This window comes from Sus scrofa, chromosome 15 (assembly GCF_054392235.1).
Source record: "Sus scrofa isolate SSC_HxYL_T2T_F1_AM1 chromosome 15, Sscrofa_HxYL_maternal_Yorkshire_Landrace_v2.0, whole genome shotgun sequence".
NCBI lineage: Eukaryota > Metazoa > Chordata > Mammalia > Artiodactyla > Suidae > Sus > Sus scrofa.
The window spans coordinates 23,694,994-23,716,639 of record NC_139397.1 but is presented as its reverse complement, the minus strand read 5'-3'; the positions used below and the strand labels follow the sequence as shown (position 1 = coordinate 23,716,639).

At 34.2% G+C, this 21,646-nt stretch overlaps 1 protein-coding gene and 1 pseudogene across 5 annotated transcripts in view; one reads left to right on the top strand and one right to left on the bottom strand.

Annotated features, from left to right (window-relative positions):
• Positions 1-7,222, top strand: part of LOC110256980 (PAT complex subunit Asterix pseudogene) — a 32,705-nt pseudogene extending 25,483 nt beyond the window's left edge.
• LRP1B (LDL receptor related protein 1B) overlaps positions 1-21,646 on the bottom strand; it is a 1,884,722-nt gene that overhangs the window by 1,755,252 nt on the left and 107,824 nt on the right. The window lies entirely within an intron of this gene.

The window sequence follows — 21,646 nt, the reverse complement described above, 5'->3', positions numbered from 1 at the left end:
AACTTAGAATAAACCCTACCAGTGCTTCAAAGAGCACTTAACCTTAAGTTGGTTCAACTTTTTTTTCCCCAAATGCTAATTTGAATTTGTAGTTTTATATTTACATCACAAAATAAGTAATTCAGTAGCCATTGCAATACAACCCCTCTCACATGTAGATTTTACCCTACCATTCTCATTTCACTCTTTTATGAATACAATCAATTTTCTAATTCTGGCCAGGAATAACAGTACCCCAATCCTATGGTAACCAGTCAATCATTTACTTGAAAAAACTCATAATAAAACTGAAAGTTCTTCAGTAGACATTTCATCTAATTTTTTAACTCACTTAGCACAGCATCTAAGTGTAGTTTCAACAGAGTCATAATGAAGCAAAGACTAATCATCAAACATTTTATTATTGAACAGCAACACTGCTGCTATAATATTGGGGAATTCATGCAGGGGACAATAGGTTGGAGTATGAGACAATATTAGCACTTCTATTTTAGAATAAAATAATGTTTTTTTAACATATGTATATTCTTGGTTTTATAATCTTGATAATATATCAGTATAGCATGCATTTCTTCTATTTAGAAATGAGGGGCATGCTTTCATCATTACTACTGTAATGGTGGGGTAACAATAGAAAATGTTTTGACATAGTTGAATAGTCTGAAAGGAATGATATTTTGATAATAAGGAACTTTCACTCTAATTAGAGAGAATACGAAGAAAACAACTGCACATTACAACCATTCATTTAACATTTATTGAGAGTCTGCAATGCATCCTGTACTGTTCCAAGCATAGGAATACATCGGTGCACAAGAGAAAGATTCCTTGAAAAGGTTTAATCCAGGGCAGATAGACCATACACACTAAACATAACAAGCAAACAAACAAAAATCAATCACAGAGCACGTGGAGTGGTATAGAAAAAACAGGAGATGGGAAAGGAAAGCTAGAGGCAGTTTCCAGTAGTAAATACCAAATAATCATCCACTGTATAACACGTGATAATTGTGAAGAGACAAACAAAATATCTCTAGGAATTCCAAGGATAGAAAATCACTATCTGAGCAAGGAGTCATGCTATGATGGCCTACAATGATATAATCCCCTTCCCTTGAGTGTGAACAGAAGCTATAATTCACTTCTAACCAATAGAATATGGCAAAAGTGAAAGGATATTTCACATGTAATTAAAGCCTCCAATCAGCTGACTTTAAGTTAATGTTAATTAAAGGGAATATTATTCTAGATGGGCCACACCTAATGAGGTGAGCCCTTTCATGGAGGGTCTTTGAATGAAAGATTTGAAACAGTAGGGATCTAGCTCCCTTTCTGATTTTGAAGAAGCAATGCTCCATAAGTTGTACAGCAACAAGGAAATAAATTTTGTCAATCTTAAGAGAGCTTAGAATTAGAAGCCTCTAGATGAGAACACAACCTGGCCAACACTGTGACTGCAGTCTTATGAGACAGTGAGTAGAGTATCCAATGAATCTGTGCCTGGACTCCTGACTCACACAAAAATGTGAGCTATAAATGTGTGTTGTTTTGTCATAACTTGTTACACAATAATGAAATTAATTCAGGATATATCATGTGAGACAGGATTCTGGCTGAGCCATGGGAGAATTTTGTGCTAATGAGAACAAAGCACTTTCTAGAAGGGATATACTGTATTGTGGGCTAAAAGCTTAAGGAGAAGACAGTGGTTTTCTGCTACATAGTAAGAGCAACCTTCCCTCTGAGTAGACACAGCTCTGTTCCAGGGAGCACAGTTTACTGACACAGCTGCTGTTCATTCCTTCTGGCCTCTCTGCACAATCATGAAGTATCACCCTGGGTAAGATTTAATAAGAATGTATAAGAATAGCTAAGGGGAAATAGATTAAAACTGTCTTTCAGGAGTCTGGATGCAATGGCAACAAAAAACAAACATGGCAGAGCAATGAGATGTAAGGCAGGTATGACAGAAATTGAGGGTGAATCTACAATGGAACCATGGCGAAGGTAGGCTCTCACAGTTTAGGACTTTGATGGCCTTTGATATTCTTTAAGTTCTAATTTCCAGATGATAAAATGGTGGCTTCATGAAAATAATCTGGTATTTATGATCATGGGCTCTGAAGGCAGAATCAACTGGCCCTGATGCAATGCTCTGCCACATTTTATGTTCCCCTTTTAGAGCCTCACTTTCTTAGGCTAGTAAATAAAGCCAAAAGCATAACAATCACCAGATGATGACAAGGGCTCTGTGAAATTATGAAAGCAAAGTGGCCAACATACTTCTTTAGCATAGAATAAGGGGTCATTCAATAATAGCTATTATTTTCCAAGGTAATATGGCTTAGATGACAGTAAGAAGATTTAAAGTTTATGTCCTTCAGAGAGCCTGGAGACAGGGAAGTTGGGAAGGAATTTATAGGAATCAAAAACTGAGACAAATGTCTCAAGAAGAAAGAAAAAATATGATAAAACAAAAGCAAGTGACTAAAGAAATATGGGAACTGAAAGGATTAATCAAAAACAGTTCTATGATTGTAATTCTAGACTGACCTAGGATATAAAATGGCCATTGTTAGGAGAAATGTGACAAGATTAAAGCAGAGCAGGAGAAGGCTGATATGATATGACCGAAGAAAAAAATTTTTTCTATCTATATATTATACAATATTTAATGCAGACTACTACATTCAAGGGTCTACAATTAGCTACAGAAGGACATATGCCATAAGAGGAATTTTGTTTTCAAATTATATAGGAAGCTAACACCTGCTCATGGAGAGCTGACTAGCAACAGTTTCATAAAATTCTGGGCATTTTGTGGGAGGACAAAATAGGGTTATTAAATGGCAGACAGTTTTCTCTGAAGACCTATGGATTGTGTTCTATTACCAGTGGATACTGTCAAGTTATTCTGTTTTTATTGGCAATATGCATAATATATAAATGAAGCAATATGCACCCTGGTTTCCAAATGAAACCTTTGCCTATTCACAATGTTTAACACAGGCCAAGTTACTATGGGAAAGAAGTCACTATTAATTATTTTATTCATGTAGCACTGAACAAAAAAAAACTATGAATAAATGTGAATTCCAGCATTATTAAGTTATAATAACTGTAATGCTATAATTTATTTTTTTATAAAGGACTTTATTAAAAATAATTTATCAAACTTTCAAACCCATTTTAATATGTGAAGTCTAATTTTATTTCTATAGTTATCCACCTTTATCTGTCTGGTGTTGGCACTAACTTGACAAAATATATCTCAAAGTCAAGTCGCTAAAGCAGAAAAGACACTAGGATTTGGAGAAGAGCTGTCTCTTATTATTTCTTTCCCTTTCTTTTTCTCCTCACATGAAAAGAATGACATGTTTATAGTATTGTAATAAAAAGAGTTTGCTCAAATAAGCGAATGGAAAAAACAGGAAAATAACAAATGCCTAAAATTGGCAATGCGGAAATTACCTTTTGAAAGTTGGGGAGAAATTTTCATTGTAAAAACTGTTTGGAGTATTTTTTTCATTTTGCTTCCTCTCTACCTTACATTCTAAGTACTTCCATCAACAATCAAAGAAAAAATGAATGAGAACATCAATCAAGAATAAGTGCCATCGTTAGGGGAAAAAAATCATAGATTTAATCCTTGCACTTCATGAATTTCTGGTTGCATATAAAGCAAGATGACTTGCATTTTTGCTATATATTTTATCCAGTTTTTCAATTAACATTAATTTCTACACTAATTAAAATATGCAGTAGAAGGGCTAATCAAACATTCTGGAAAACTAATCCATCCATTCAATCTTTAAAAAATGTGTAACAAGCAGTTTGTCATACTTCTAGCAAGCTAACTAAAGATTGGCTTCTTGTATATTAAGCTGTTATGAAGCTAATAGCATACTAAAAATCTCTTCATGTACAAATTAATTACATTCATATGCAATTAACATCATCATTACTTACTTTGCACTTCAGTGCTTTTCAAAAGTTTATATGGAGTTGATACACCTTCCCTTTGACTCATTCTCAGCTTTGATTATCCATTCTGTAACTGGACTGAACTGGAAGGCTGGAAGGGCTAAAGTCCCTGGCAGCCAACTGCCATCCAAATGCGGTAGCTTGACACAAAGCTACAATGTTTAGTGAAATTATAGTTTGTATGATTACTTGAAAGATTTTTAAGAGTTAGTTAGTTTTTTTTTTTTGTTTTTTTTTTTTAATTTCCTGTTTAAAAACATAGGAAGACTGGACCCTTTGTTCATATACTGGTATGCTTTCCAAAAGAAACTACTGGTCTTCCTGTGAGGTGGATGTTTTTGTTTTGTTTTGTTTTTTAATCAGGACTTTAAGTTGGAGACATGAGATTTTAAATTTTAATGTGTTTTCTTAATACAAATGGAGGTAGAATATCACTTTACAGGGTGTTGCCAAAATTTGTTTTAAAACTATTATAAAAGTGTTCAGAACTAGAATCTAAAAAAAAAGGAATTTTCTGGATTTTTTTTTCAGTAATTAACTCATCCTTGCCAAAAAATAAGAAAACTTGGCCTAAACTATCTCTACAAACAACAAATTTGCCTCCAGATTTGACTTTTCTGACTCTATTAAAACAGAGACATCTTGGAGTTCCTGCCATGGCACAGTGGATTAAGATTCCAACTGTAGCCTCTTTGGTTGCTGTAGATGTTTCTCTTTGATCCCAGCCTGGCAGAGTAGTTTAAAGGATTAGGAGTTACCACACCTGTGGTGGCATAGATTGCAGCTGTGGCTACGATTCAGTCCCTGACCCAGGAACTTCCCTATGCCATGGGTGCAGACATAAAATTAAAAGAAAAAAAAAAGTAACATCTTAAGAAATCAAGTCCTAAATAATTGAGATCAGATCTTTTAAATTCAGACAATTTTATATTTAGAAGAAAAGCTATGAATTTTTTTCCTTTGGGTTTTAAAACATCTAATTAGTCCTCTGTTCATTTTATAATTAGAAGCAAAATGTTGTAACTCCCTCTTGTAGGAAAGTTTCTTTTGCTGGGGATCAAATCATTAGCAATATAACTTTCAAGGACATTGTGCCTTTTGTTGAAATTTAGGGTCAAAGTTCTAGGTATGCCCAATTGATTGTAAAATAACAAGGATTCTATGTTAATGAGCATTTATGGAGATATATTGATCTGTGTAGAAGAAGGGCTTGCTTATTTAGCCTTTAATGTTTGCCAAGCAAAGATAGAAACAGGGTCATTCATCTACAAAATACAAACTGGTCCAAAGAGTACTTTACCTATCAACACTTGAAGCCAGCCAGAAGAATAAGATACAGTTTATTTTTGGTAATTCTGACAGCTGACAACTTTAATTTGGCATGTTTGCTTTTATGAAAGAAAGGGTCCTAGGTAGGGCCAAATCAAGATAAAATTGTCTTTAATTAACTCCTACCCTTTCTTTTCATAATCCATCCTGAAAAACAATGTTGGCACCCTGCTCTTCAATAAACAGATGGTAGGATTCTGCTGTAGTCAGAATCATGTAGTAGCTTTGCTATCAAATGGACGCAGGTATGATTCCCACCACATCACTTACTGGCTTTGCAAATATAAGTTACTTAACCTCAATAAACCTGATGTCCACTTCAAATATAAAAATTAAGATTATTATCCCTACACCAGTGGGTTGTAGGAAGAATTAAATAAAATTATATTTGTATAATCCAGTGTTGCCTAAACCCCAGCCTGTTTTGCCCACAATTCACTAGACCATTTTCCTTTATGACAAGTAGGCAAGACTTTGGCTCTCTCTTATTACTGTATCCCTTAAGATAAGAAATCTCAAAAGGAATCAAGGAGAGGAATTCATATGTGACTATGGCCTTAATGCCACTGGTAACGGTCCTTATCAGGCCAGCCAAGTGGTGGCACAGGACTTGGGTACCTGTTTCTTTATTGAAGGAAGATCCTTTGTCTTCTACAGCTTGAATGGCTGTGTTCTCTCACTGACTTCTATGGAAATGTAATTCTATTCCTGGATCGACAGCTCTCAGGGGTGATAAGCAAAATAGTTGGAGAGGAGGGTAACAGTCTTTCAGCTTTGCCTTATATCCTGGACTTCTTCTCAGTGGACAGGATGACGTGAGTATAGATTCAAACATAGGCTCACACTGGGTCCTCCACTGATTTCTCTGGATACATGAATCAAGATGCAGGGTCTAGCTCATTCTTCCAGACACCATATTTAGACATAGCAACATTTTTCTTACATTACTTCAGGGGGCCTTTTTATCTCCCTGCCCTCTGGTTTCTATTACATCTATTCACAAACTCCATTTATGAAAAGTTTTGAGTTGCTTTCAATGAACTCCTGTTCCAAAGAAGAATCGGAAGTTGTGGCTGGCTACCTGTTTTGGACCATGTATGTGACTCTATCACTGTGAGGATTCATTTTCTTCCCACTGTGCTCTGAAGAAGTGGGGGGGGGGAGGGTCAGGTAGGAGGGAACATCTACATCCTGGTCTACCTGAATCTCAGGTTCTACTCAATAGAGAGACCTTTGCATGCATGTTATATTCAAAGTTCCTGTTATACAATAGGTATTTAATATATTATTTGCTACATTTTTGTTCCCTTGTCCTCCATGCACCAGTGGGTAGAAATCCACGTTCCAGATCTGCAATCTGTCTTTTTCTCCAATGAAGTTGAACTACTCCAAACCCCACTACCTAGACTCCTGTTAGGCTGCTGAAGATCAGGTAAACTATGCACTGCAGGATTATGAGTTGTTCAGCCAAGGAGTATTCTGAATTTAAAAAGCATTCCTGGACATTAAGTTATTTAATTCTAAGGAACACTAGTTCAAATGGAGGTATTTCTGAAACTGGTTCAGGCTATATATTTTTGTTGCATATTTGGAAAGGGACTTGACCTCAGTGTCTCTCATAACTGGCACAAGAGACACTGTCTCCTCCTCCTGGAAATAATGCCTTGGAATGAGAAGTTATCCCAATGGAAGAAACAAGGAAATAAGGGCAAATGAAATGATAAAGTCCATACGAGAGATCTTTTTGCCTGATTTATTAACTTTTATTTCCATGTGCAATCATGAAGCTATCCTGATTTATGCTTCTCTCTAGGCTGTGCTGAGTTTTACGTATTACCAAGAGTTGGCTCTTGCTCCTCTCTTGGGCATCATCTTGCACCCGTCCTCCACGTGCATCCCAATCTCCTGACATGCTGACCTACATATAGACTCACAGTTTTTCCCCACAAGGTAGGAGCACTTATGATTTTTATATGTGTTGCACAGAATCCTCTCACTCAATTTTGCTTTTTACTGCAAAATTTTACATCTAAAAAGAGTATACACAGTGAAATATGTAGGCATATACAAATATATTATTATCAAAGGCATCTTTGATTTGTAAAAACACTACAATAATATTATATGGGTTTTTTAACCATTTTTTTGTTTTTTTTACCAGTTTATTTTTTATTTTTATTTTTTTACAGAATAAAATACATATATTTAAACACAATTACATTCACACAGATTATTATATCATGGATCTTAAGAAACAGATTAAGTGACTCCCTCTGAAGAAGTGGAATAGAAAATATGCTTAGACAAATAGGAAATTTTTTCTATACTTTATCCCATTTTGTATGGCTTTCATCTTTACTATTTAGTATTATCTATTACATTTCAATTTCTCTTTAAAAATTAGCATCATATTAAAATTGTGTATATTATGAAACTAAAATTTATAAAGAAGAAAGCCTTATATACCATTAAATATTTTATATAGCATAATAAAAAGAATAACTTAACTGGTAAGAATAACAAAAATAATACACCCTCTGAAAATAAGTAAAATATAAACTGCATAAATTGGTTAAAAATAGTGTAATTATATAAATATATCCTCAAAATTTGTTACATCTTATTGATTCTTCAATACAGGCATTACACCATTCTAGGTGATGTGATAAACAAGACATTATAGACCTTACATCATACCATGGAGAGAAATGGTTATTAATAATACAATTGCAGAACTGTATCATTTAATTGTACAGTTGCATTATTTAATTGTAATTATCATAAATTCTTTGATGGAAAAGAAATCAGAATCAGATCTAAGAAGACCTCAGCATTCCAAGAATGATGTCAAATGATTGTTTTATAGTTGTTGGTCTCTTAATTGCAAGTACATCTCCAGTGTCCTGCATTTGTACACACCTCTTCTCATGATTTTTGATTTTGGTGGTATAATTGTACATGGATGATTTCATATCTTTACTGTGTATATACCTTTACCGGTGAGCCTTGTCATTTGTGGCATTTTTGTTCCCTGTTGCGGGCTTTTCTTTTCTGCCTAAAGAAGTTCCTTTAGTAGTTGTTGTCAGGCTGGTTTAGTGTTGCTGAATTCTCTCAACTTTTGCTTATCTGAAAGGTTGTGATTTCTCCTTCAAATCTGAATGAGAGCCTTGCTGGGTAGAATAATCTTGGTTGGAGGTTTTTTCCTTTCATCACATTAAGTATATCATGCCACTCCCTTCTGGCCTGCAGAGTTTCTGCTGAAAAATCTGCCCATAATCTTATTGGGGTTCCCTTGTATGTTATTTGTTTCTTTTCCCTAGCTGCTTTCAAGATTTTCTCTTTGTCTTTAATTTTGATTAGTTTGATTAATATGTGTCTCGGTGTATTCTTCCTTGGGTTTATTTTATATGGTATTCGTTGTGTTTTTTGGATTTGAGTGAGTGGTTCCATTCCCATGTTAGGGAAGTTTTCGGCTATTATCTCTGGGAATCTTTTTTCTGTCCCCTTCTCTCTCTCTTCTCCTTCTGGCACCCCTATAATACGGATATTGGTGTGACTCTCTTCATTTGTTTTCAATCTTTTTTCTCTTTTCTGTTCTCTGTGACTCTCTTCATTTGTTTTCAATCTTCTTTCTCTTTTCTGTTCTGCATCCATAATTTCCACTAATCTGTCCTCCACCTCACCTATTCCTTCTTCTGCCTCCTGTATTCTGCTGTTAGCTGCTTCTAGTGAATGTTTTATTTCAGTTATTATATTTTGCATCTCTTCTTGTTTAAGTTTTATATCTTGTATCTCTTTGGTCAGTGTTTCCTGTAAGTTATCCATCTTTGCCTCCAGTTTATTTCCAATGTCTTGCATCATCTTCAGCATCAACAATCTAAAGTCTTTTTCCTGGAGGCTGAGAATCTCATTGCTTAGCTGACTTTCTGGGGTTTTTTCTTTCTCCCTCATCTGAGTTATAGTTCTCTGTCTTTTCATTTTGATAGGTTTTTGGTGTGGTGACCTTTTTACAGATACTAGAGTTGTAGCTTCTCTTACTTCTGGTGTCTGCCCCCCATTGTGGCTGAAGTGAGTATGGGGGCTTGCTGTAGGCTTCCTGATGGGGGAGGCTGATGCCTGCCCACTGGTTTGTGGAGCTGATTCTAATCCCTCTGGTGGGTGGCGCTTAGCCTCTGGATGGGGTTAGAGGCAGCTATGTGCCTGAGGGGTCTTTAGGTAGCCTGTTTACTGAGGGGCGGAGCTGTGATCCTACCTGGATTGTTGTTTGCCCTGGGGCTTCTCAGCATTGACTGATGAATGGGGCCAGATTTTCCCAAAATGGTCACCTCCAGAGACAGGCAAGCTGCTGAATATTCCCGAGAGCTTTGCTTTCAATGTCCATCCCTCACAACAAGCCACATTCACCCCTGTTTTCCCAGGATGTCCTCCAAGAACCCAGATTCCTATGGAGACCTCACTCTGCCCTGGGAAACAGTGCACGTGAAAGTCCATGTGCGCCTTTTAAGAATGGGGTCTCAGTTTCCCCCAGTCCTGTGGAGCTCCTGCACACAAGCCCCACTGGCCTTCAATGCCAGATGCTCCAGTGGCTCTCCCAGTGCCAGATCCCCACACATGAGGGTTTGATGTGGGGCTCAGAACTCTCCCTCCTGTAGGTGAGTCTCTGTGAACCAGTTAGTTTTCAGTCTGTGGAGCTTCCCACCACAATGGTGTGGGGTTGTTTATATCATGAAATCGCCCCTCCTACCTCTTGATGTGCCCTCCTCTTTTTCTTCTGGAGTAGGGTATCTTTTTTAAGGTTTCTAGTCCATTTGGGTGGAGATTGCTCAGCCTTTAGTTGTGAATTTTGGTGTTTTTTAGGAGAGAATTTGAGCTCCAGTCCTTCTATTCTGCCATCTTAATCCTCTCTGCAATAATATTATATGTTTTAAGACTTTATGGTTTTGTGACATATAAATATACATATATACACACAATACAATATATATGTGTATATAAATGTATATCATATATTAATACATATACATGCATATATTGCATGTATACCTGTATGCTTCTCTCTATATATAATGCTATATCTATGTATTATAAATGTAATATATACATATACAATTGAATATATATACATATGATTGTATATATGTATATATTGATATACATGCATATAAGTGTTTATAGATGTATATATATTATATGATGGTATATAGATGTATATAATGGTAAATAGAGTTGTGAATATATGTGTGTGTGTGTGTATGTGTGTCTGTGTCTATTCATATAGATGTATAGATACAGATAACATTTGTGCTCTATAGTACTTCCAAGGCTCTTGCACAAGTGGTTTTCAACTGGGGGCAATTTGGCCTCCCAGGGGACAGTTTGTCACAACTGAGGATGAGTGGTTGCTACTGGCGTCTAATGGCTAGTAGCCAGGGATGCTGCTAAACATGCTATTATACACAGAGTTTTCTGGCCAAAATGACAATCACATCAAGGTAGAAAAACCTTGTGTTATAGGTTTCTTTGCAAATAATGCTACAATAGAGTACCTTCCAGTGTGCCCTGTGTCTCCAACATTAGATCAATATGACTGCACATTTGCTTTTAGGCTATATCCTGCATACAGCTGATAATCACTTATATCAATTAACATAACTTTTTACAAGTAGTACTCAGGAAAGACAGTAGCTGATGATTTGGCATTAGGCTCCACCATCTTATCAGGGATAGAAAGCTGCATAGAATTCCTTCATCTACCACTGAAGAGACCACCTTGGGGAAAAACATTAATCATTAGGACGATGCAATCGTGCTGCTTTCTGCTTCATGTATTGTGCTCATAATTATGACTCCTTTCTTTGACAATAAGGTTAAAAATATTAAGCAAGCTCAATTGAGAACATATTTGTTCCTTCTCCTAGTGAGTGAGGCTTTAACAATTACTTGATTGAAGATCTGAGCTGTAGGTAGCTATAATTTTGCAGACTCGTTATATTATTTCTGGCTTACTTAAGTGTTGACTCATTTTGTACTGTCTGAGAGCTGAAAAGAAATCATTAGGGAAAGGCTAAAAATATCTTTGCATTTCCCTTCTATTGCTTCAATTTTATTTCTCTGATGTCTGCTCAAAATCATATTCAATACATATAAGGAATCTTGAAATCTTTCAAAAGAAGGGAAACTCTTCCTCTTTTCCCCTAATGCTCTCAGGGTGGTGTCATTTGATAATATAAACGAGTAGGTTTAATACTCAATCATTTCCCAAATCTAATTTGACTGCTGAATGAGGTTTAATTTACATGATGATATAATTTCTCACACCAGAAAGCATAGCAATGCTTACTTTTTTTTCTGAGGTTAATGGTGATCTAGCTTAAAGCCTAAAATATAATTACAAAGAATATGCTTCAGGTGACAAAGGTAGTTTTGACAATGACAGACTATTGATAGCTTTTTAATTATACTTCTTTCTACCATAAGAGACTATATGCTTTCTGCCTCATAGTTAAAAGGCCTGCTGTTATGTTTTTAAAATTAATTTCCATCATAATTTAAACTTTTAACCTACCGATGATACTCCAGGTGACTGAAACCTCACCCCACCATTCTACAACCCTGAAATTATATTCACTGAAATTTGGGGCTATTTTCTTGGTTCATGAAATATAAAAGAGTACCTATCAAGAAATATATAAATATTAATTGACTCTCTTTTCATCTTTTTCACTTAATATTTTGTGACATTGAACAATTTTTTAAATTCAAATTTGTTTTGTTTTGTTTTTAGGTGAGAGTTCATCACTAGAAAAAGGTATAATGTAAGAAGAGGTGAATAATCTATGATTTAGCAAATTAGAATTAATGGGAAAACAATAAAAAGTAGAAAAAATGTATTTTATGCAGAATCACTTATTCTTCGGTATGTACCTCGATATTTTGCTAAATATATTTTATAAAATAATAGAAAATATTTTAAATGCCAAAATAATTATTATTGTCTTTTATCTTTAAGGCTAAATTAATCAAAAATTAATTTTTTTTCAAATTAGGTAAGCCCGGTTATTTATTTTGATATGAATTTAGTTCCAGTATTTTTATTGTATGCTTGATTTACATTACTATGTTGGTTTCAGGTGTACAACATAGTGATTCAGTATTTTTATAGATTTACGCCATTTAAGTTTTTATGTATTAACAGCTATATTTCCTTGTATTGTACAATGAATCTTTGCTGTTTATTTATTTTATACCTGGTAGTTTGTCCTAACATTTTTAAGTTGATATTATTCACACAAAATCAAACAGCCACATGAAAGCTGAAGATTTTAGTCACATATCCAGATGTTTGACTATATTAAATCAGTTTTTACTTTGGGTTTTCATTTTGTCGAGAAGATTACATTCTTTATCTCATAAATTCTATCCTTAGCACCTGATTCTTTATTCACAGCCAAATTATGATCTGATAAATCAGATATATATTCTTTGTCGGTTTTATAAAGAAATTGTATTTCAATCTATTTTATGTCAGACTATGATAATGACAACCACAATATTTAGAGCTTAGTGATATTTATTACATAGCTATTTGGGTACCTTCATTTAACAGGAAGGAAAATTGATGTCCAAAACACAAAGTAGCATGTCCAAGACCACACAGTTATTTAGTGACAAAACATAGTGAAGCCCGGTCACCTGGCTCAGTTGGCATTCTACCTCACTTCTCAGTAACAGACTTTATAATGTTCATGAATTTTACAATCTACTTTTAGAAATTAAATGGCCAAAGTAGAATTTTCAGATTTTACAAAGACAAGGAAGAGCAGCATAGTTTCTACAATATCAAATCCCCAATGTTTTGTGTAACATTCCACATGGTCCCTAATCTGTCAGGTTTTAAACTTCTATAGGCTTCAAACACTCATCAGTAAAATTGAGCAGCAAATTTGAGGATTATATGATATAATAATTACAATGTGCTTAACACTCCTGTAGACAGGGAGGGATTAGAAAAAGTGCAGAAGTTTGAAACTACTAGGCAGATTTAAATAGGTGGAAAGGAAATGAATGCCTAATATATATCTTTTTCTTAGGAACCTACTATGTGCCAACTGCTGTGCTTGTGCTGAGGATCAGGATACTAAGGCTTTGGGTACTAAAATAAATTCTTCAGTTCATTTAACTCATGTGGTTGAATTCATTATTATGAATTCATTATTATGTTTTGTTCAAATAATATAGAGCTGGAACCAAACTGGAAAGTGTGAAAAGGAATGGGAAGCCATAGTTTGGAAGCCATTAAAAGTACCAATGTGGAGTATAGTATCTAATCTAAAAAAATATCACTTTACCGATTTTACTGTAAAAACTTTTTTACAATAGATTAGCTTAGAGTCAAGCTAGATAGGAAATTAGTACATTTTGATCAATATGAACTTTGCAGGCATTTAGCATACATGGATGAATAAAAAATTACAGAAAATTTCTTAGACATGCAATTATCATACCCCCCAAATAAATCACTTACCCTTAACACAACATACAGCCTGAAAGTGAAAAAAAAGAAAAGAAATGATTGTGAGAACTTTCGAAGAAGACTTGATGACTGGTTAATAAGAAAAAAACATTTCAAAAGTTATTATTTGTCAAGTGAATGAGTTGTTCTAGAAATGTTAATTAAAATTAAAAAAAAATGTGTGGGGGGTCTGGATTGTATACTAGGTAAAAGGGAATAATTGAAAGACAGTGGAATATGTTTCTATTTTTGATGGCTTTAGTCTGGAATTCTAATAGCATCTATTTTGTAGCATATATTTAAAAATGAACTACTGAGTCATGAGATAAGCAAAATTATAGCTGAAAATGCTTTAGAGTCAATTTCAAAAGAGTAAGAGTTGAAACTCTGAAAATGAATACATCACTGAGGGAAGAAGTATGTCAAGTTAAAAACTGTTATCAGAGACTATAAATGCACATTTTTTTAAATTACTCAATGTAAATGCACATTTTTATGTGAAAAGAGGTGGAAACCAAAAAAAAAAAAAAAAAAAAAAAAAAGGATGTCACAAAACAGTAAAACCAAGTTGGAGCAGTATCACAAAAATCTTTATAAAGAAGTGGATGGTTGATTGTCAAATACTGGAAGCACATCCAATGCAAGGAAAACGACACTTATTGGAGTTGGCTACTGTGTGGTCATGGTTACCATCCTGAGTGTTGGCGAGGGGTGAAGGCAGAAAGTAAGGACTGCAGAGAAGATAGGTGGTAAGGAATTAAAACTGTCAAGAGGCAGACCTGCAGTCCCCAAAGCCTATGTCAGAGAATTAATTAATTTGAGGAAGACATTTTCACTGACCCATGGAAAAATTGGGTGGGGGAAAGCTAAAAGTAAACTAAAACAAATCATAAGATTATATTAATATGTATTTCCTATGTTGGGGGTTTAAATCCTTTTTCCTAATAAAATTATAGCAATGAGAGATATAATTATGTTGAATTGTTTTTTTTATGGTAAAACAAAAATGTTAGCAACCATGAATTGACTCGCTAAATCTTCTTTTATAAATATTACTGGTCATCAGAAATCAAAGTTATGTGGACTCAAGGAGAAGAATACCTTTAAGGATGAGTACTGTGGATCTGAATTCAAGAAGACAGTATCTAGATGAGGTTACCCTAAAGATTTATAAACTGGGTAAAAAAGCAAAGAAAAATACTGAATATTCAAAGTAGGAGTACTAGTTAATAGATGCTTAAATGAAGTAAGAAGGAGGGATATAAAGACAAAACATATAAGCGTTCACTTCAGAAAGATTCCTGAGGCAGGAATTTGATGAAACAATGCCATAATTTAGTGTCTATTCTTGTCTTTTCATAATGCATTTTCCTTTTACTCAATATCCATACAGAAATAGAACATGAATTGTGACTATTACTTAAACTGAAAAATAAATATTTTGTTATGAATATATTATATAATGAATATATTACACAGGATTTTATTCATCCATGCTTTATATCTGAAAGGAATATTTATCTATTCATCCATCCAACCAATCATATTTCCACATATTTGGAAAATATTAATTTCCAGCATAGCTCAAGTTTTATATATACAGGTATTCTTCCTGTAACTTCCAGGGAGTCAGGTATTTCCAGTGATGCATCTAAATTTTAATTTGCCTAAAAGAACTGGCCATACCTGTGATTTAATGTCCATACAGAATTATTCCATGATATACTAAGTTTCTTGAAAACAAAAGTGAGATATGTAATAAAGATATTTTTATAATTAATAAATGTATAATAACAAAGATACAAAATGAATAATTATACATAATACATAATGCTTGACATGTAATATGTATAATAAAGATATTTTCATATAATTAAAGATGGATTCAATAATACACCATTCCCTCCCAGTAATATAATACATACTGCAGTGCATATTTACCTGATTTTATATGTGGAAATTCATGGCTATTGTCACTGTTCAATCTTTCAAGTTCCTATGTCTTATAACAGCCTGGTAGATGGTAGGTACTCAACAATTATCGTGTTGAATTATAGAAAAATACTTGTAAATTGTTTGGTGTGAAGCAACAATTCTATTTGTGCTCATCTACTTCTTATATATGTTTTGCCACTATTTTTGTGTGTTTTTACAATTATTCTAGTTTACCTCCAAAGAATGAACACATTATAGCAAGGTTTTGCATTTCAATGGTCTTTCATTTGTTATTTAAAACATCATGTGCTATACATAAGATTTCCTCTGCCTTGGTGCGAGAAAGTTAAGGCCCTTTATGTGGCTGGAATGAGTTATCCACTAATATTTATGTATTTTATAACAAATCATTGGTCACTTCCGCTGATTAAATAAGCCTATAATAACACAATTATTCTCCTTAAGTTGTAGTTGCTATTTAAATCATGCTGTCCCCTTTACCTGGAATGACCATGCCACTTTTTTTTTTTTTGGTCTTTTTACAGCATATGTAAGTTCCCAGGCTAGGAGTCAAATCAGAGCTGCAGCTGCCAGCCTATGCTACAGCCACAGCAACACCAGATCCAAGCCACATCTGCAACCTATACCACAGCTCATGGCAACAGCGAATCCTTAACCTACTGAGCAAGGCCAGGGATCCAACCTGCATCCGCATGGATGCTAGTTGGGTTCTTAATCCACTGAGCCGCAACAGGAATTCCATGTCACTTTTTAAATAAACATCTTCCTTCAGGTGAAAATGAACAACCAAAAGTCAGCCATATTAGGACATAGACACCTAGATTCTAAACTTGTGATGAGAGTGTGAATTGTCAATCTATTCATAATAACTTCCTTTAGATAATACAAAATTGTTCAAATAATAAAACAACTTATTGTAATAGAATTTTTCTGTGGTTCTTTTCATAACTTTAACTTTTCCTATATATTTTTATCTTTAGATTGATTCTCCAAAAAAAAATCCATCCCACATTTAATGTAGCTTTCTAGTTTTGTCTAATTTCATCTAATTTAAGTTAAAAGAAATACACCAATCCTGATGCAAAATACTTCTCTTTTTTCAGTCACAAAGTCTGCATGAATCAGACTTTTATCCATCTCAAAAATGTGCCCATGGAGTTCCCATCATGGTTCAGTGGTTAACGAATCCGATTAGGAACCATGAGGTTGCGGGTTCGATCCCTGGCCTTGCTCAGTGGGTTAAAAATCCGGCGTTGCTGTGAGCTGTGGTGTAGGTTGCAGACGTGGCTCGGATCCCGCATTGCCGTGGGGCTCGAGCGTAGGCTGGCATCTACAGCTCCAATTCGACCCCTAGCCTGGGAACCTCCTTATGCCATAGAAGCAGCCCTAGAAAAGTCAAAGACCAAAAAAAAAAGTGCCCATGTCCATACAGATTAATTCAAACACAGAAATGAATAACTGTCAAATTAGGAATTAGTATTTATATTTAATGAAATTCCAAGGCTGACTCACACTTTTTTCCTTCAAAGCTAGATTTGAAGCTTTAACTATCAAGATAAATGCCTAAATTCTTCACTTCACATTACCTTCTAGATAGATGTGTCTTACATGTGTGTACTAATTGTCTGTAAAGATCTGGAATTTAATTAAAATGCACAGTAGAATTCAAATTAAGTTATAGTTTTAGATTATATATTCCTGGGAACATTACAGCCTTCATCTTGCTGGCTTTTCAGTGTTTCATAGAAAAGCTTTATTAAAAAGGGCTTAGAGTGAGATTAATTTAAGTTTAAATTGTCACTTACAGAACTCTTCCAGCTAGCCTGAAGCAAAATTACATCTAATTTAAAATTAGAAAAAAAAAATTAGCCTTCTCAAATCTTTTAACTGGTACTAACCCTTATTTCATTTTTAATTTCTATAATCTGCAGAGAAATTAACCATATTGTATAGACCATCAGTTAGTCTAAATTATTGAAGAGGACTACAAGTGTATGACTTTATGTGTAAGTACACGTGTTAGCTCAATAGTTTAGGGGTGGACAGAAAAATATGGTAAGTTTGCTAATTATAATACAGGATTCTCTTGGGGTATTCTTTGACTCCTCATGTTCACTTCCACCACAAATCCAATCTATCAGAAAATTATACTGGCCTACCTTCCATTTATATCTAGAAAGTTAACTATTTCTTATCACCTGTGCTGCTACTATTCAAGTTACCATTGTCAACTCCCTGCTTGTTATAGTAGACTCTGGCTAGATTCCCATTTCCACCCTTCCCCACTATAGTCTATTCTTAATGCAGTATTCAGAGTGATGCTAGAAACAGTGATGCAGAGTAATGCTAAATCAGGTCTTGGTGCTCCTGGGCTCAAAACTCTGCAATGGTTTCCATCTTAAGTAGAGTAAAAGCAGTCCTTGTGTTTACCAACAAAGCCCTGTAACATCTGACCCAGGATGACTCCTTCCCTGACCTCAATCATCTGCCCCAGCCAAACTCCCATCTCAGAACTCTTTCCTTGGCTACTATTTCTTCCCCAAGAGCTCCTCTCCAAATAGTCACAGCTCTTCAAATACTTGCACAAATGTTACCTTTTCATTGAAGTATTCCTTAAAAATTGGATTTAAAATTATAATTCCCTCCACTTCCAAAGTCTTCAATCCTTTTTTCCTCCTGTATTTTTGCCAAGGTCATTATCCCTTTCTAAACTATATCATTTATAGATATGATTATTATCTATCTCATCGTCTTAGAGTATGATCTCCCTGTGAGAAAATATTTTTATTTGTTTTGCTCACTGATGTACTCCTAGCATCTAGAAAAATTTTTGGAATATAGACTATCAAGGAACAAGGTAGATACAATCAGAGGGCCATGGCAGTTCACAGAAGAATAAATAGGTCAGAAATCAGGAGACATTTGGTATAGACCATAAAGGATGATAGGGAAAGTATGGAGGTAGGGGAGAACTGAAGCATGCTGGGAAGTGTCTAGTTCCCTGAGACTCAGGAACACACAGAGCTGAGTTTTGGAAGATGAAAGGGATATATTGGGAGGTGTAGGGCCTTGAATGGCAAGGATAAGGAACTTATACTTCACAGGTATTTTTTGGTTTATTTTTTCCCCTGTGATAATCTAAAAGACAGTATACTAATGAGTGCAGGCTACTAAGCTGATAAAACTGTTCAGACTAAATAAACTGTGACTACAAAAGGATTTTCTATCCAACTCTACCATCTCCCAAATCATTGTATATTCTCTGCTTTCTATTTGCTAGCTCAACTTTTATTTTGTGCTTCTAACTACTGAAAATGTTCAGTGAGTAGCTTAGCTAATTAGAACTTATTTTGAGCCTATGCATGAAATAGAGTTACTAAAAAAAAAAAAAAATTAAATAAATAAAAAATAAGCCTTCCCAGTGTGTGAATTCTTGGTTTATGGTGTAGGTTTAATTAGAATTGGATTAGAATCAAGATCAAGGGTGGTCATACATCTTCTAATTAATTTTAGGATTTAGCATTTGAACTCTTCTGCAAGTTCAGGTCAATTTTACTGTCTCGCTCTCTTGATTCTTGCTAGAAAAGCAAAGCCGCTGGTAAATGTTCCTTCTGGACACTAATTGCAAAATTGCAAAATCTACTTCTGTGAGTGACAGTGTAAGTACATGTGGCCTCACAAAATAGAGCTTTCTAATTGCATTCCTATAACAAGTGATTGAATATTAATATCATAATAAACACTAGGCTCATATTAACTTAGGTTAGAAGAAACCAACAAAGCTTTGACAATACAGAAAACATGTTCTCCTATACGAGTCCCTAATACTTGACATTCTTATATGCCTCTCTTGTTCTAAAGATACAAAGATTCTCAATCAAGAACCGTTATAAATGAAACAAACAATATTATTAGTGGCACTGCCCAATACACTCAAGTTTATTTACTCTATGATTCATTTTTCAAGACTTTTTTGGTAATTTGTGTGTGTGTCTGTGTGTGTATGTTACACTAGGGGAAAAAACATCCCACAACAGTATTATTTCACTTTTTAAGTTCATATTAAAATTCACAGAGTAAATCAGGACTTCACTAAGTGGAAATGTACTATAAAATACCAATTTTATCATGCTTGTTTCACTTTTAAATAATCTATGCTAATAAACAATATATTAGTAATTTTATAAATATCACAGTAACAAAATTCTCTCCAAAGGAAAGTAGACACAAGTTTAACTTCCTGCTCCAAGGATAGATTTTATACATATTTAATTTGATGTGTATCATTTGATACTAGTCCTAATTGGAGTATAGCTTCTTATAAGGAACCTCTAGTGATATATAATTTACTCATAAAAAATTAGCAGCCCTATGGTATGCTGCAATGATATTTAACAGGAAAAAAAAATAGAATACAATAAAATTAACAAACCTTCCTAAAGATTCACTATATACAAGATAAAACAAAAAATATACTATCTATTTTCACATAAGGATGAAGAACATTTTTAAATATTCTCAATAAGATGACCTTTTGTTTCACTGCACGATATTTGTCCTTGTTAAGCCCTGGTGCCAAAAGATTATTGCATTTTAAAGCTATTTCAAGGCTAAAAATATTCAGAATTTCTACTTCATAAAAATGTAAATTTGCATAAAGTGATTTACACTCTTAGAACACAAGGAACATGAAACTAGATTCATCTTATTACATTAGGACTTGTGAATGTCAGATCAGAAGTATATATTTTGATTACTATTTTTATAGGAATATAATGAAAGTTCACTTGATAGTTCATATTTTTAAGAAAAGCAGGCCAATGCTGGGCTAATTAAACAATCTTGCTTTGTTTTTACAACATGAGTAGAAAAATAAAAAGAAAGAAAAAAAAAAAACCTCTAAAATGAGTTATTTAAAACAATGTAAAAAAGTCAACAATGAAATACTTTTAAGAATGGATGGCATAATCTTTTCTATGTTTACAGTTGAAAAGTTAATTATATGAATTCAAAACACTTCATTTTATTATTTTTTTTACTTTGTCTTAAAAGGTGATTAATTTATACGAGAGATGCATTTTTATTGTTGTTATTGGTACCTACTCAAAGGAACTTAAATTCTTAAGTATTTGACATTCTGGGCATATCTTTGCTTGGACTTTTTTGTTTGTTTGTTTCCAAGGCTATAGATAACTCTACAGAATAATTTTTTATTAAGTCATGTGAAGTGTTTAACAACTAAATTTCATAAATTTACTTTGCTGTGTCTAGACAAACATGCTAAATAACTGTGGAGTCTAGGCAGCGTAATGGCGCAAAAAGGCACCATATTCCATCAGAAGGATTATATCTGCATCAACTGCAAATTTACCCTTGTTCTAGGCCTTTCTTTCCATAATCTCAATTCCAATGTCAGATTTAAACAAGAATTTTGCATAGCTTCTGATTTGAAGGTTTACCTTTGCCCATATTTTATTATATATAATAAATTGACTCAATAAATATCTCTTCCCCAACCCAATGTCATTGTGGCACATTGGTCTATGACAACTTTCAGTGTAATTCCTCACTTTTTGGTATTCAGCTTAATTCCTCATTTTATTGTCTTGTAGTGACTTTATAACTCAGTTCCCTGGCTTGAAGTAACTGGCACAAGCTCACAAAATCTCTCTTTACTGGGGTGATTTCTACTTTCTGGATGGAGTGAAGATTCCAATATAGCCATGTGCTTACCAAGAGCACATCCACTGTAGGACATGGCAGATCTTTTTAAATTTTTATTTATTTATTTATTTTTTGTCCATTCTGCAAGAACATTCACCCCTCTCTCAAGATGAAATAAGCTAACTCATGCTAGAGGGTGGG